At 50.6% G+C, this 10,775-nt stretch overlaps 1 pseudogene; it reads right to left on the reverse strand.

Annotated features, from left to right (window-relative positions):
• Positions 1-1,947: 1,947 nt before the first annotated feature.
• LOC128592417 (nuclear receptor coactivator 7-like) lies at positions 1,948-4,795 on the reverse strand (annotated as a pseudogene).
• Positions 4,796-10,775: the final 5,980 nt, after the last annotated feature.

Here is a 10,775-nt window from a genome sequence, read left to right on the forward strand (position 1 = left end):
ATAATGGGATTGAACTTCCTAAGTGATGTTCTCAATCAGTGATATAAGAGCCAGTGGGTATAAATGCTTCCACTGCACAGGGAGACCTCAGCAGTGCACCTTATATTAGCTGCTCCTGTGCCATTTTCCTCTCCTCACTCCCTCACCCCTGTTTCCATGGTTTATCTGCCAAACAGACTACCTGCCATCAAACCTTGGTATGAATCTCTGCTTATGGGGATCCAAATAAAGACAGGAGCAAGACCTGGTTTTTTGTCTCTGAACCTCCCTTGATTATCCCATTTGGAACTACTATCCTGGGCTTTGACACTGCTAACAAGGTTGCCTGGGCTTTGACCCTGCTAACAAGGTTGCCTGGACTCTATTGCATAACATGTTGGTCTTAGCTTCACCTATGCTGACAAAACAGGCCAGTGTGTATGCAAAGTGGGGCGAGGAGCTGCCATGCTGCTACAAAATGCTGATTCATTGAAGTGGAAGCCGTGAGCACAGGCCTGGCAGACTATCCTGCATCTCACAACTGGCCCTGCCTTGCAGAACATTCTTCCCCTTTAGATCACAGGGCAGCTTGGGAATCTTCCACATAGCCTCCCTCACTCTCCTGTCACTAGGGGGCAGGTGCGTGTGTCTGTGTGTGTGTGTGTGCGCGCGTGCGTGTGCGTGTGCGTGTGCGTGTGTGTGTGTGTGTGTGTGTGTTGGGGTCTGCCAGCCCCTATTCTTTTCTCCCACATAGGCACTTGATGAAATCTTCACAGGAATCCAACTTGGTTTGTGCTTTTCAGAGGACAAGGACTAATGTTGCTGGTTTTCTTTCTTCAGGTCTTTGGTCTCAGGGAATCAAAGAGGGAAACCAGAGACCACAGATCAGTGGTAAGATGGAATTTTATTAGACAGAAAGGAATACAGAAGGAGTAAAAAGCATCTGAGTTTCCCGCAGAGTGAAAGACCCAAACGGGAAGACTCTATGTGAGCTCTTTGTCTAGCTGTCTTAGGTCTTGAGAATTACACTGGACAGGACAGGGCAAATGGAAACATGTTTTCAATGTTAATGAGTGTTATTGACAAGTGAACGGATGCCGTCCCTCCCGCTCAGGGCAACAGGTCAGGGTGTCCTCTTCATGAAATTGCCTAGGCCTAAACTGAGGAGAGGAAGAGACAGCACGGCACAGTGTCAGAGCGCATATAGGCCAGGCCCCGCCTTTCAGGTGTTGCTGCTGCTGACCTCGGTCTCCCTCTCCCAGAAACCTTTCCAATCACCCTCCAAGTCTCTGAGGCCATCCTGCAGAGACCCGAGCCCAGGACATGACCTGCTGGTCTCTGAGGTGAGAAACCTGTAGCTCCCCCCTGCCTGGATCTGGACCCCACACTATCCCTTCTCTGCAGTTCAGGTCTCTTCCCTTACTGTTACGAAGGGGGTGAAACACATTTAGTCCTAGAACTTTCCTCAACTCACAGAGGCGGTACCGTCCCTGCCCAGATTTGAGCCAGACTGTCTGATTCTACTTAGGCACACATCATGTATTACCATTCTCATGACTTCAGTCCATGGCGCACCTTTAATGAACACCTGTGCTGCCTGCTAGGAGGTTTTTCCCTTTTGGTCCAACTCAGGCCTTAACCACTGGCAACCATGGGGTCTTGGTTTCTTCAGAAGATGTAGGGTCCAGACTGCTGTTTGTGGGCAATAGTTTATTGACCCTGATACCAAATACTGATGAGAGAAAAATCTTAAAAGACCAAAATATATGGAGATACATCTTGATAAACTGTCAACATTGGCCTGCACCCCTGAAATATTCTTTGGAATTACTATAAAAGATATTGGAGCATAAGATTTTTGAGTCAGGTTGAATCCTGGGCCTACCCGATGTCCCATTTCTCTCCTGAGCTTTGTAGCAAGAAGCTCTCTGTGAACTGTCTTCTTTGCCAGGTCATGCTCTGAACAGGTCAATCAGGAAATATCTGTTGGACCATGGGTGTGCTGTGAGTGGCAAAGGATTTTCTGATTGGTTTTCCCACTTTGATGCACAGGAACATGAGTGGGGTCTTGCTTTTTTCTTCTTCTGAAGGAAGCATGTCTTCAATGGGTACTTGAATTCTCTTTAATAGCCATAACTGAATTTTAGATTTATTATCTGTTTGTGTGCCTTCACAGCCGTTGTCCAGAGTTGATTCCAGAGAGGTGTCTAGAGGCTCTTTAATCATACTTTCTTCTGTAGAAAGATCCATTTTCATTGGAATGGGGCTCTCTCTCTTTCACCCAGGTTTTATCTGGCTCTTTATTGCCCTCAGTTGAGGGATCATTTGCTTGAGGAAAAGAACTACTAAGGGTGATGTCTATTCCCACCGGTTCAATACTTTTGCCATCACTTAATTCTGCCTTCTGCAAATTTTCAGGTAACTGCAACCCTTCTTTGTTCTTAGGAAGGTGATATTCAATAAGTTTAATTTCATCTAGATCTTCATGTATGTTAAGCGTGTTTTCCACCTGGCTGTCTGGGGAGCCAGCTGCTTGTCCACTTCTGACATTATATCTTGCTTTACACAGCTTTCTCAATCTAGGGCCCCTTCAGTTCAGCATCATTCCCTGCTTCTGAAAAGTTCAAGGTTGACTGCACCTGCTTTTCCATAGCAGAATTGAATCTCTGTGACTCAGCCCTCTTCTGCTCTTCTGAGTTGAGAAAAAGGCACTCCTTTGAGGGGTCCATTTTGTCCACTCCACTATCAGGTTGAGAAGGAAATTCTTCTGAATCCTCGAAGTCATCACCTTCCATTAAAAGACAGCGTTTTCTTTGGCTGAAGATTCAAATGCAAAATGAGTATCAGAAGGTCCCTTGCTGAGCTTTGTTACCATGAGAGAGTCACTGGCTGTCTCCCTGGAAGATTCCAGTTTCCTTCATTTTTCTGACACAGAGCTGCCTGAGGGCTTCATATGTGTGTGTTCTGTTGATTTCTCCATGGGCCCTGTTGATTTGTAATCCAAAGTAATGGTTCTCTCTCCACTCTGCTGTCGTCTTTCCTTGTTGATGGATTTGAACTTGCTGAATGGGTTGATGTCCTTTTTTGAAGCCAGGTCTTCCATTCTCCAGGCCTGTACAGAGGACAAAGACCCTGAGGTAGGTCAGATGGCAAGGCATCTTTGATCTTCATGTGAGAGATGTCATTGTAGAGGGACATGGAAACAACCTCTTCCCTGGGGCAGATGAGGCCGTAGTCCTCATACCCATTTTCCATAACCAAGGGATGGGACTTAGGAGGGTCAAACATGATGTTATTCGGAGTGACAATCATGATGCCTCCAACCACACCGTTTCCATCAGTGAAGTATTGACAGTTCATTTTTAAAAGTTTCACCACGCCTGTCTCATCTTCTGCAGAAGTAGATGATAAAACTCTTTCGATGGGTTTTAAGGCCTTTCGTGCTAAGTCAGCATCAGGCAGTTTGTCACATGCGGCATCTGACGATGAAGGAGAGACGGTAACACCGGGACTGGATGATGACAGCCTTAAGGTCCTGGAAGGATAGTTGGCATCTGGCACCAAAAGGACCTGGCCTGGAGCAATAGTGTGTGTAAAGAGTTTACTCAGTTCCACTAACTTATTGGGAGTGATGTTTTTTTATTTTATTTTATTTTATTTTATTTTTTATTGTTGGGGATTCATTGAGGGTACAATAAGCCAGTTACACTGATTGCAATTGTTAGGTAAAGTCCCTCTTGCAATCATGTCTTGCCCCCGTAAAGTGTGACACACACTAAGGCCCCACCCTCCTTCCTCCTTCCCTCTTTCTGCTCCCCCCCCAACCTTAATTGTCATTAATTGTCCTCATATCAAGATTGAGTACATAGGATTCATGCTTCTCCATTTTTGTGATGCTTTACTAAGAATAATGTCTTCCACTTCCATCCAGGTTAATACAAAGGATGTAAAGTCTCCATTTTTTTTAATGGCTGAATAGTATTCCATGCTGTACATATACCACAGCTTGTTAATCCATTCCTGGGTTGGTGGGCATTTAGGCTGTTTCCACATTTTGGCGATTGTAAATTGAGCTGCAATAAACAGTCTAGTACAAGTGTCCTTATGATAAAAGGATTTTTTTCCTTCTGGGTAGATGCCCAGTAATGGGATTGCAGGATCAAATGGGAGGTCTAGGTTGAGTGCTTTGAGGTTTCTCCATACTTCCTTCCAGAAAGGTTGTACTAGTTTGCAGTCCCACCAGCAATGTAAAAGTGTTCCCTTCTCTCCACATCCACGCCAGCATCTGCGGCGTGGATGTGGAGACTGTTTTGAGATTTTGTGATGTGGGCCATTCTCACTGGGGTTAGATGATATCTCAGGGTTGTTTTGATTTGCATTTCTCTAATATATAGAGATGATGAACATTTTTTGGAGTGATGTTAACTTCAGTGCTACGGAGTGTAGGATATCCAGGCTTCCAGCGGTGTATTCCATGGGACTACGGGGCGTCTGAACCACCACCTTCTTCTCTTTTTTATCATGTGTTTTGTTTTGATTGTCATCAATACTGTAATATCTCTGTAGCTCTGTACGTCTGATCTCTCTTAACTGGTTAGTTTCCTCTGTTTCTTCTCATCAGTAACATATTCCTCTTCCACAGCATTGTGGCGTCTGTCTTGCTCTAAAATGACGCTGTTAATGTCTTCTTTCCCCGTATGAGTCCTTGTAGCTAAAGCTGAGGCTGTTTCTGCATTTTGTTTGGCTTGTTTTTTTCCAATCGAGCAAAATAACTTTGTTTCCGTTCCTTCTTCTCTTACTTGGTATCCAACACCATCAAAAGTGCAAAGTACTTGGAAAAGTCCTTTTTTCAAGATGGACGAGTCATAACCCTACAGGGCGGGGACGCCGGCTCCTGGGGTCCCGGAGAAGGAGGTCGGACTCGCGCATTTCTGGGAGCGGTGGCCTCTGCCGCAGGCGCAGGGCAGCGCGTCCTCTGGGTGGGAGGAAGGAGGGGTCGGGAGGACCTTGAGCCGAGGAGCGGCCGGGGGAAGAGGCGGGAGAGCCGGGGCGCGCTCCTGCCGGCCCCGCGTCCCAACCCGGGGGGTGCAGCCCGTGCCGGGATCTCTCAGGCCTCTCCCCACCCGTGGTGCCTCGCCGGCCCTGCAGCAGCGCGCACGGTCACGGCCTCGGAGAGCTGCGGCTGGCGCGAGGCGGTTCGGGAGCTCGGAGACTCCGGTTGCGGCCGCGGCGCGGTCCGGGGCGCTCGGCCGCGGGGCTCGGGGACTCCGGTTGTGGACGCGGCAGGGTCCGGGGCGCTCGGCCGCGGGGCTCGGAGACTCCGGTTGCGGCCGCGGCGCGGTCCGGGGCCCTCGGCCGCGGGGCTCGGGGACTCCGGCTGTGGACGCGGCGGGGTCCGGGGCGCTCGGACGCGGGGCTCGGGGACTCCGGCTGTGGACGCGGCGGGGTCCGGGGCGCTCGGCGGCGGGGCTCGGGGACTCCGTCTGTGGACGCGGCGGGGTCCGGGGCGCTCGGTGGCGGGGCTCGGGGATTCCGGCTGTGGACGCGGCGGGGTCCGGGGCGCTCGGCCGCGGGGATCGGGGACTCCGGCTGTGCACGCGGCGGGGTCCGGGGCGCTCGGTCGCGGGGCTCGGGACTCCGGCTGTGGACGCCGCGGGGTCCGGGGCGCTCGGCGGCGGGGCTCGGTGACTCCGGCTGTGGACGCGGCGGGGTCCGGGGCGCTCGGCGGCGGGGCTCGGCGACTCCGGCTGTGGACGCGGCGGGGTCCGGGGCGCTCGGCTGCGGGGCTGGTGGACTCCGGCTGTTGACGCGGCGGGGTCCGGGGCGCTCGGCCGCGGGGATCTGAGACTCCGGCTGTGGACGCGGCGGGGTCCGGGGCGCTCGGCCGCGGGGCTCGGAGGCTCCGGCTGTGGACGCGGCGGGGTCAGGGGCGCTCGGCCGCGGGGATCGGGGACTCCGGCTGTGGACGCGGCGGGGTCAGGGGTGCTAGGCCGCGGGGATCTGAGACTCCGGCTGTGGACGCGGCGGGGTCCGGGGCGCTCGGCCGCGGGGATCGGGGACTCCGGCTGTGGAGGCGGCGGGGTCCGGGGCGCTCGGCCGCGGGGCTCGGAGGCTCCGGCTGTGGAGGCGGCGGGGTCAGGGGTGCTCGGCCGCGGGGATCTGAGACTCCGGCTGTGGACGCGGCGGGGTCCGGGGCGCTCGGCCGCGGGGATCGGGGACTCCGGCTGTGGACGCGGCGGGGTCCGGGGCGCTCGGCCGCGGGGATCGGGGACTCCGGCTGTGGACGCGGCGGGGTCCGGGGCGCTCGGCCGCGGGGCTCGGAGGCTCCGGCTGTGGACGCGGCGGGGTCCGGGGCGCTTGGCCGCGGGGCTCGGGGACTCCGGCTGTGGACGCGGCGGGGTCCGGGGCGCTCGGCTGCGGGGCTCGGGGACTACGGCTGTGGACGCAGCGGGGTCCGCGGCGCTGGGCTGCGGGGCTCGGAGGCTCCGTCTGTGGACGCGGCGGGGTCCGGGGCGCTCGGCCGCGGGGCTCGGAGACTCTGGCTGTGGACTCGGCGTGGTCCTGGGCGCTCGGCCGCGGGGCGCGGAGGCTCCGGCTGTGGACGCTGCGGGGTCCGGGGCGCTCGGCCGCGGGACTCGGGGACTCCGGCTGTGGACGCGGCGGGGTTTGGGGCGCTCGGCGGCGGGGCTCGGGGACTCCGTCTGTGGACGCGGCGGGGTCCGGGGCGCTCGGCGGCGGGGCTCGGGGATTCCGGCTGTGGACGCGGCGGGGTCCGGGGCGCTCGGGCGCGGGGCTCGGAGACTCCGGCTGTGGACGCGGCGGGGTCCGGGGCGCTCGTCCGCGGGGCTCGGAGACTCCGGCTGTGGACGCGGCGGGGTCCGGGGCGCTCGGCCGCGGGGCTCGTAGACTCCGGCTGTGGACGCGGCGGGGTCCGGGGCGCTCGGCCGCGGGGCTCGTAGACTCCGGCTGTGGACGCGGCGGGGTCCGGGGCGCTCGGCCGCGGGGATCGGGGACTCCGGCTGTGCACGCGGCGGGGTCCGGGACGCTCGGTCGCGGGGCTCGGGGACTCCGGCTGTGGATGCTGCGGGGTCCGGGGCGCTCGGCCGCGGGGCTCGGGGACTCCGGCTGTGGACGCGGCGGGGTCCGGGGCGCTCGGGCGCGGGGCTCGGAGACTCCGGCTGTGCCCGCAGCGTCCTCCCTGCCCCCGCGACCTCCGAGCAGAGCGCCCTGGCCGGGCTCCCCCGCAGCCCTTGGCTCTCATAGTTGTTTCTTCTAAGTCAGTTGAAGACTGGTCCCCAATCCCTTCTTGCTTGTTGGGTTTCTTCTGGGAAGTGCGGCTGATTAGGGGTTTTTTTTTGTAAGTTATTTGGGGCTTTTGACTTGCTTCTTGAAGAACTTTCCCCTTCACTTTGACACTGGCCAAGTTTATTACTGTGTTTTAGAGATGACCTATTTTCTAGGAATCTTTCAGGTGTTTGATGTCCATTGTGTAGCTATACGTCTAAATTTCTGGTGATGCTCAGAAAGTTTTCCTTGATAATTTCCTCAAATAGGTTTTCTGCCCTGTAACTGTTCTTATTCACTTTCAGTGATACTTATAATTCAAATGTTAGTTGTCTTTACACATTTTGAAAATACTTTTATCTTCCTCTTTGAATAACTGGGTTATCTTGAGAGCTTTGTCTTCAAACTCTGAGATTCTTTCTTCTTGTTGGTTTACTCTATTGTTAAAGCTTTCAACTACAGTTTGAAATTTCCTGAATGACTCTTTTTTTTTTTTAAAGTTCTATTATATCTCACTGTTTCTAGTGACTTTTGCTTTTTTTTTTTTTTTTATTGTTGAGGATTCGTTGAGGGTACAATAAGCCAGGTTACACTGATTGCAATTGTTAGGCAAAGTCCCTCTTGCAATCATGTCTTGCCCCCATAAAGTGTGACACAGACCAAGGCCCCACCCCCCCATCCGTCTTTCTGCTTTTCCTCCCCCCATAACCTTAATTGTCATTAATTGTCCTCATATCAAAATTGAGTACATAGGATTCATGCTTCTCCATTCTTGTGATGCTTTACTAAGAATAATGTCTTCCACTTCCATCCCGGTTAATACGAAGGATGTGAAGTCTCCATTTTTTTTAATAGCTGAATAGTATTCCATGGTGTACATATACCACAGCTTGTTAATCCATTCCTGGGTTGGTGGGCATTTAGACTGTTTCCACATTTTGGCGATTGTAAATTGAGCTGCAATAAACAGTCTAGTACAAGTGTCCTTATGATAAAAGGATTTTTTTCCTTCTGGGTAGATGCCCAGCACTGGGATTGCAGGATCACATGGGAGGTCTAGCTTGAGTGCTTTGAGGTTGCTCCATACTTCCTTCCAGAAAGGTTGTACTAGTTTGCAGTCCCACCAGCAGTGTAAAAGTGTTCCCTTCTCTCCACATCCACGCCAGCATCTGCAGTTTTGAGATTTTGTGATGTGGGCCATTCTCACTGGGGTTAGATGATATCTCAGGGTTGTTTTGATTTGCATTTCTCTAATATAAAGAGATGATGAACGTTTTTTCTTGTGTTTGTTAGACATTAGTCTGTCGTCTTTAGAGAAAGTTCTATTCATGTCTCTTGCCCATGACTTTGGCTTTTTTTGTTGTTGTTTTGTTGATTTCCTGAAACATTCTTTTAGCTTCTTTTTATTGGCTTTTGACTTTCTCTTCAATTCCAAGGCTAGCTTTTCTATTTTTAGTAGAGATGGGTTCTCACTCTTGCTGAGGCTCACATTTCTGAGCTCAAGTCTTGAATTCCTGAGCTCAAGAAATCCGCCTGCCTTGGCCTCCCAGAGTGCTGGGATAAGTGTTGTGAGCCATGCACTCAGCGTGAATATTGTTCTTGTTGAATTTGTTCATTAGCTCTAGTAGTGGGTTCCCCCCCCTCAGATTCTTTGTGATTATATTTTATATATGAAGTTCCAATATAATCATGTTATCTGTGAACAGAGATGCTTTTACTTTTTCCCTTTCAATTTGGATATCTCCAGGAACCATTATTCTGTTCACCATCTCCATGAAATAACTTTTCTTTTGCTTTCTCTTAGGAGTTAGAATGTTCAATGTTAATATTTCTGTGCCTTGCTAACTTCACTTAATATAATGTTCTTTAGTTCCATCCATGTTGCTACAAATGTAGATAGCATACTGATGCAGCATGTTTTTTGCTTTTGTGTTTTTCTTTGTAAAAAACGATTCTATCAATCTCTCTCCTTTGTTTGGAGAAGTTAATCCATTTACATTTAAAGTAATAAATCATTGGGGGTCATTTTTTTCCATTTTGCTATGTTGGGGTGGTGGTGGTTGGTTTTTGGTTTTTTCTTTCAAGACAGTGTCTCACTCTGTCATCCAGGCTGGGTTGCAGTGGTATGACCGCACTTATCGCAACCTTAAACTCCTGAGCTTAAGCAATCTTCCTGCCTCAGTCTCCTGAGTAGCTAGAAATATAGGTACATGTCACCAAGCCCCACTATTTTTTTCTTTTCTACAAAGACAGAGTTTGGTCTCAAACTCCTGGTCTGAGGCAATCTTCCTGCCCAGCCTCCCAAAGTGCTGGGATCATAGGCGTGAGTTACAACACCAAGTCTTCTATTTGTTTTTTGTATGTTTTATCACTTTTTCCTCCTCTGTTCCTCTTTGACTGCCTTTTATAGTAAGTTCATGGTTTGGAACATACCATTTTGATTCTTTTTTGAGTGTTTTATAGGTATATTCCATTTATTTTGTGTATGCATATGCGGTAATATGTGGATTACATATAACATCCTAAGCTTTAAACAATTTAACATGTCAAGCATTTTCTCCACACTTTCTTCTAGAACTTTTATTGTTCCATGTTAAATTTAAATCTTTTATCTAGCAATAGTCAATTTTTGTCAATGGTGAGAGGTGCAGATCCAATTTCAGTCTTCTACATATGGCTAATGAGTTCTCCCTGCACCATTAATGAAATAGGGATTCTTTTCCTCAGTGCATCCTCTTGTTTGGTTTATCAAAGATCAGAGGGTGATATGTGGCTGGTTTCATGTCTAGGTTCTCTATTCTATTCCATATATTTATCTATATCTCTGTTTTTGTGCCAGTATCATGCTGTTTTGATCACTATAGAATTGTAATATAATGTACAGTTTTGTAGCATGATTCCTCCAGATTTGTTTTTATTTCTTAAAATTATATTGGTTATTTTGGTGTTTTTCTGGTTCCATATGAAGAAAGGTACTATTTTTTCAAGTTTTTCAAATTATGATGTTGGTGCTTTGATGGGAATTGTGTCAAATCTGTAGATCACTTTGGGCAGTATGGACAAGGCCTGGGAAAAGACTTTATGCAGAAGACCCCCTTGGCAATTGCAGTGATACCAAAAATAAATAAGTGGACATGATCAAGCTAAAAAGCTTCTGCACAGATTAGGGTACCACAACTAAGTAAAACAGACAGCCTTCAGTATGGGAGAACATATTTGCATGCTATGAATCTGACAAAGGGCTGATAACTAGAATCTGCAGAGAACGGGCAGCACCTGTGTCTTGTCTCAGTGAGTAGGGCGCCAGCCCCATACACCGAGGGTGGCAGGTTCAAACCTGGCCCCGGTCAAAGTGCAACAAAAAATAGCTGGGTGTTGTGGTTGCCTGTAGTCTCACCTACTTGGGATGCTGAGGCAAGAGTATCTCCTAAGCCCAAGAGCTAGAGTTTGCTGTGAGCTGTGATACTACAGCACTTAAATAAATAAAGAAATCTGCAGAGAACTCAAATTAA

This window comes from Nycticebus coucang, chromosome 8 (genome assembly GCF_027406575.1).
Source record: "Nycticebus coucang isolate mNycCou1 chromosome 8, mNycCou1.pri, whole genome shotgun sequence".
NCBI lineage: Eukaryota > Metazoa > Chordata > Mammalia > Primates > Lorisidae > Nycticebus > Nycticebus coucang.